The 5,180-nt window shown below is 44.6% G+C and overlaps 1 protein-coding gene across 1 annotated transcript in view; it reads left to right on the forward strand.

Moving 5' to 3' along the window:
- The window catches only part of col4a3 (collagen, type IV, alpha 3), a 79,098-nt gene that overhangs the window by 892 nt on the left and 73,026 nt on the right, over positions 1–5,180 (forward strand). The window lies entirely within an intron of this gene.

Raw genomic sequence — 5,180 nt, forward strand, 5'->3', positions numbered from 1 at the left:
TGTGTGTGTCTGTGTGTTGTTGTGAGGGGATAGCCCCTTCAGATGCAGTATCTCGTTTTCAAGATGGTCCAAAAACACTCGTACATCAGAAGAACAACATACCTTGTAGGGAAAATACAAAAACACAAAACAACTGAGTTACTCAGCAGCTTCCACCCTCAGCCCAGGCCGATTTCTTTCCAACAAACTTTCAGCAAAATACAAAAAAACGACAACAAAAGACACATCGGGGTTCAGACATGTTCCAGCTTGCACGATATCTCATTTATCCAAACTTTAACCTTCTTTGGATCACTATGAGCCGGATGACTGAGAGTCTTCACAGACATCGTCTCATTTACCTCATTACGCAATCGGGACCGTAAAACATTTGAGACTCGGTGCAAAAAAGTCCACAGGAGGTGAATCAATTAGATCATTACGTGAAACAAATTACAGCATCAGTAACACGCTCACACGTTGGTAAGATAGTGAAATGTAGATAACCTAAAAAAGATGAGACGGATCTCGAGGAAAGAGGGAGACTGTTCCAATCGCAGGTAGACTTAGAGTGAAAAGCTTTACGTCCAGCAGCTGAGAAGAGTCTTGGTGCAGTGAAGACGAGATGTTGTATATCTCTAAGTGGATATGTTTGTGTGTCTTTGTGTGTGCAACAGGTAGGGGCTCCTGTTCTTTTCCACTTCCTGCAGAAGGCAGGATGCAGCTTTAGCGTCCGCTGTAAAGACAATGTTGAGTGAAAGCGACCGTTTCCAGAAGCTTCCCAACGTTTTTAGGAACCGGAGAAAACCCGACACGTGGGATTTGCTCCAGGTTTGGTTGTACTGTTCAGTCGATGGCGTTCTGCATCATGTTGCTGCTGCTGTCTCTGCAGATCAATATGTCTTCATATAAACGTATCTTTGGTGATCAGAAACAGAACGACTCACGTCTAAAAGCTGCTGACGGGTCTCAGTCAGGTTCGGATTCAGTGTCTCCAAGGGTCGATACAGACAGTAATGTGAAGGTACTGTCAAACAAAAGGGAAACAAGTTGAGTCTGCTGCTTTGATTGTGTCCGATTGGCTTGTCCTTTTCAAATGCAAACTCAACCTAAGGGTGCAGCAGAGATCGCGGCAGGTAATGCAGCATTTATTACGGAGGGGTTCGTAGTTCTGGTGGGCAGTGATGAGAAAATCACAAAAGACACAAAAAGGTAGTGTCAAATTTGCTTTGTCCTCCAATCAAAGCAGCTGTTTGACTGGGTGGTGCCAACGTCTGAGGTGGGAGAGGCTCATCTTCTACAGGATGCTTTGTTAATGAGGAGGTGGGTTCCTCGTGGGGAACATTTGGCTTGTGGGTTATTGTTAAAGGTGGTATTCTGCTCATTTTCAGGTTCATAATCTTATTTAGAGGTTGTACCAGAGCAGGTTTACATGGTTTCATTTTCAAAAAACACCATATTTTTTGTCACATTGCTGCAGCTCCTCTTTTCAGCCTGTGTTGAAGGCTTCGTTTTAGCTATGGAGTGATACATCTTGTCTCTAAATGATCTTTGTTGGGAAATTCCTAGTTAAGGACTGCTAGCCAATCAGAAGCAGAGAAGGGCGGGTCGGCGAGAAGCCGGTAAACAGCTCGGGTTCAGCCGTACGTGTTGCCGACCAGCTCGGCAACACGGACTGGAGCGAGAGTTTCAGAGCGGTGAGTTATTAATCTGTATCCATAAAGTTTTAACTGAGCTCTGTCTCTACATCACAGGAACAACTTTATGTCCACTGACTGCCTGGAGGGCAGCTAGTGTTTGGAAGGGAGAGGAGAGCTGTGTGCTGCAGCTCGCTGTTTCTGAGGGCGTGTCGGAGTCGCCGCTCGGCGAGCGTTATATGAGGCGCGTTTAGCTTTCATCCCTGTGACGTCACAAGGATGAAAGGGAAGCGGCTGGACTACAAACGAGCTGTTTTCAGTTCAGAGCAGAGTTTTCTGTGGGAGGTGGGAACTCCCTTTGGGCTTTTTCACTTTGCAAACATATTGACCCTTCGCTAAGCCACAGCCCGAATACACAGCTGGCCAATCACAGCGCAGTATAGGACTCGCTCTAACTGAGGTCCGACACTTTCATGGCTGAGCTCCAGTGACTAATGTAAAAAGAGTCGTTTTCTAGCTTTTTTTTTGGCTGTATCTTTCTAAGATCTGGTCAAACGCTACCTAAAATAAATCAAGATACATGTCGGCTGTGGATTGTTCCTAATGTGATGTTAGTTAGCTAACGCTAGCTAACTTCCTACTGAATGTAACGTAATAAAGTCCTGCTGTTCTGCTCTTTAATGATTGTAACAATGAACAGAGGCCGACCAGCTGTACAGGAACACTGCTGATCCTTCATATCGTTGAGTTTTGTCTCAATCATCAGGGGATGCGGTGGTTCACTTGTACTGTGTGATCGGCAGGCTTTAGCTTCTATCTTTCATTTTTTTTCACGTCAGTCTGAGTCAGTCTGACAGCCTGAATACAACCATCAAATGTATAATGCAACTGTAAAACTGTCTGCTTCTTTCAACAAATTAGACAATATTTCTCTGGGGAGTGCAGCAGTAGACAGTGGCAGCGCTGACAGTTTGTCGGGCTTAGCGAAGGGTCGACTACATGCACAAAAAAGATAAATAACTCAATAATGAGGGGAAAAAGCCAAAAAGCAGAATACCACCTCTTTACAGTTTCATGCTGTGCACTGCATACTGCAGTTGCCAGTATGTAGTAGCCTAAGTCTTAACCCTCAAACGGCCCTCTAAACTTGTGAGGTCCAGCAATTTTGATCCCCACAAAACTGTCGGATGCCTCAAGTGTACTGGGATCCCAGTTTTTGGACCACGACTGTAGTAAAACAAGCCCCCCCCCCACACACACACACACACACACACAAGCACGCACATGCTTGCAGGGTTTGGCCTGACCTCTTCTGTTAAATCGATGCGGTCACAAGAGTCGTCTGTCTGTCTGCTGAGATACCTGCCCTGCAGCGCACACACACACACTAATAGTGAACTACTGACTCTGATTAGACTGTGTGTGTTTCTGTGTGTGTCCTCTGTGTTTCTACACTCCCTCTCTCTCTCTCTGACTGCACACACCTCTCCAGAGACCTCCCACACACACACACACAGCGCTGCGAGGCAGTGAAGCGGCTTCATATGGAAATCTTTACTAACGTCAAAGAGTCTCCATTCATACATTTACATCTCACTGTACAGGCAGGTCACACTCGCACACACTCGTGAATGTCTTAACCTCCTGCTAAACGAACACATCTGGTAAACGAGAGGCCGTCGGCGTGTCGGGGCTTGTGTGCGTGTTAATGAGCGGTCATGTAGTTGCTGTAACTCCGCTCAGTATTGCGTGACACGTAAATGCCTGCAACAACAACAGAGTGGAGGTAACCGAAGCGATTAAGATGCTGTTCGCCATCGCTCATACAGTCAGGATAAACAAAGTCACGCACAGCTTCATCAGCTGCTGCTGCTGACTGTGTTTAAACATGCTCAAACACCAGGAGGCATCTACGTCAGACATGTCTGTATGATTTATTGATTAGAAGAGGATTCTCAGGTTTTATTTTCCTTTAGCTGAATCGAGCTGGAAGCAAGAAACAAAGTAAAGTCAGTTAAACATCATAAACTACGTTCACCCTGCAGGCCTTAAAGCTTTCTTATTGATGCGACCCTGTACGGACAAGCGGGTATAGAAGATGACTTAGCACGCAGGCGTATGAAAGCAGGGCTCAACGTTAGTCGGTTTGAAACTTACTGGCCTGGAGACAATGTTTACTGTCCCTCCTTCCAAAAGTTATTCATCAGTGTTACAACAAAAAACCAAAGACTTATAAGTTATGTTATACTGTTAACATGTTTAATCAGTTATTAAATACATCCTGGATATAAAAAAAAAACAAACTAAAATGTAATCACAGTTAAAATTATAAAAAAAATAAAAAGATTAACAAAACAATTTATTTTTAAAACAAAACATATGCCATGGTAGCAACCTGTCAATCAGCTTGTAGCCCCGCCCTAAAGCCTCCCCTGCTTCCTGGTCTCTGTTCCTCTAAATGGGACCATAATTTACTAAATGAACTTCACGCTGTGTTGAAGAAGACTTGAAACTAGCGACTGAGACCATAAACTCATCAGGAAAGTGTTTACTGAGGGAATAAATCAGCTGACAAGTAGAAACAGTTTCTCACAGACTTCTATACAATCACACTTCTTTCTGCAGCCGCTGGAGTCGCCCCCTGCTGGCTGCTGGAGAGGACGCAGGTTTAAGTTCCGTCTGCATGGTTTAACTTTCAGACCCAGAGGTTTCCGCTTGATTGCGATCAGAGAACATTTGACAACCGCTCGTCACGTCACTACAACTACAGATTGGAAAACAGTGCAAAGCAACTTCAGGATGTTGAGTTTCTAATTGTTTTTTTGTTTTTTTAAACACTAATGTTTTTGCACTGGCCAGTGAGTTGCTAGCTCAACTGTCCCGACGTTATTTTTTACTGGCCCCGGGCCATCGGGCCACCGTTATTGTCGAAGCTGGTGTCCGTCAAATGAGACAGAACTCTGGCAGGGTTCTGCATCATGTTGTCCGGGTGGAAACAGCAGAGAGAGAGAGAGAGAGAGAGTTGTAGCGCTTATACGTCAGAAACTGTAATAAAAAGTTGTGAATATTTATATATATCTAAATCGGGGGAAATGCGAGAAATCAGCACTCCAGGAAGAAACCGGGAGAGATTGGGAAAAATCAGCGTATAAACGTTAGTAGCGCTTCCAGTCGCTAACTAACTAGCTAGCGATTTTTGTGTTTAAGGAGTTGACAGCCCCCCGAGGCAACTTACCGTAACCTTAACCGTCACAGAAGTTAGCGCCAAAACGTACATCAGTAAATTTATGCATGGCGACCGGCTAGCCTCACCGTTTTGCGTACAATAGCCACAGTAGCCACGCGAGGGTTGGCGAGTGCGTGTTTGCGTTAACAGCAGCTCCGTCTAGCGCAGAATTTTGGCGACGGTCAGTCTAGAGTTGCATGAACTCCGATCTGTCTGTCCAAACTAGGGCTGGCCAATAAAACAAGAATGATAATTATCGCGATATAATTTTCCTCTATAACAAAATAACAAATGTTCAATAAATGTTTGATTTAATTCTTTTGAGTCACAAACGAATC

This window comes from Micropterus dolomieu, linkage group LG17, assembly GCF_021292245.1.
Source record: "Micropterus dolomieu isolate WLL.071019.BEF.003 ecotype Adirondacks linkage group LG17, ASM2129224v1, whole genome shotgun sequence".
Lineage (NCBI taxonomy): Eukaryota > Metazoa > Chordata > Actinopteri > Centrarchiformes > Centrarchidae > Micropterus > Micropterus dolomieu.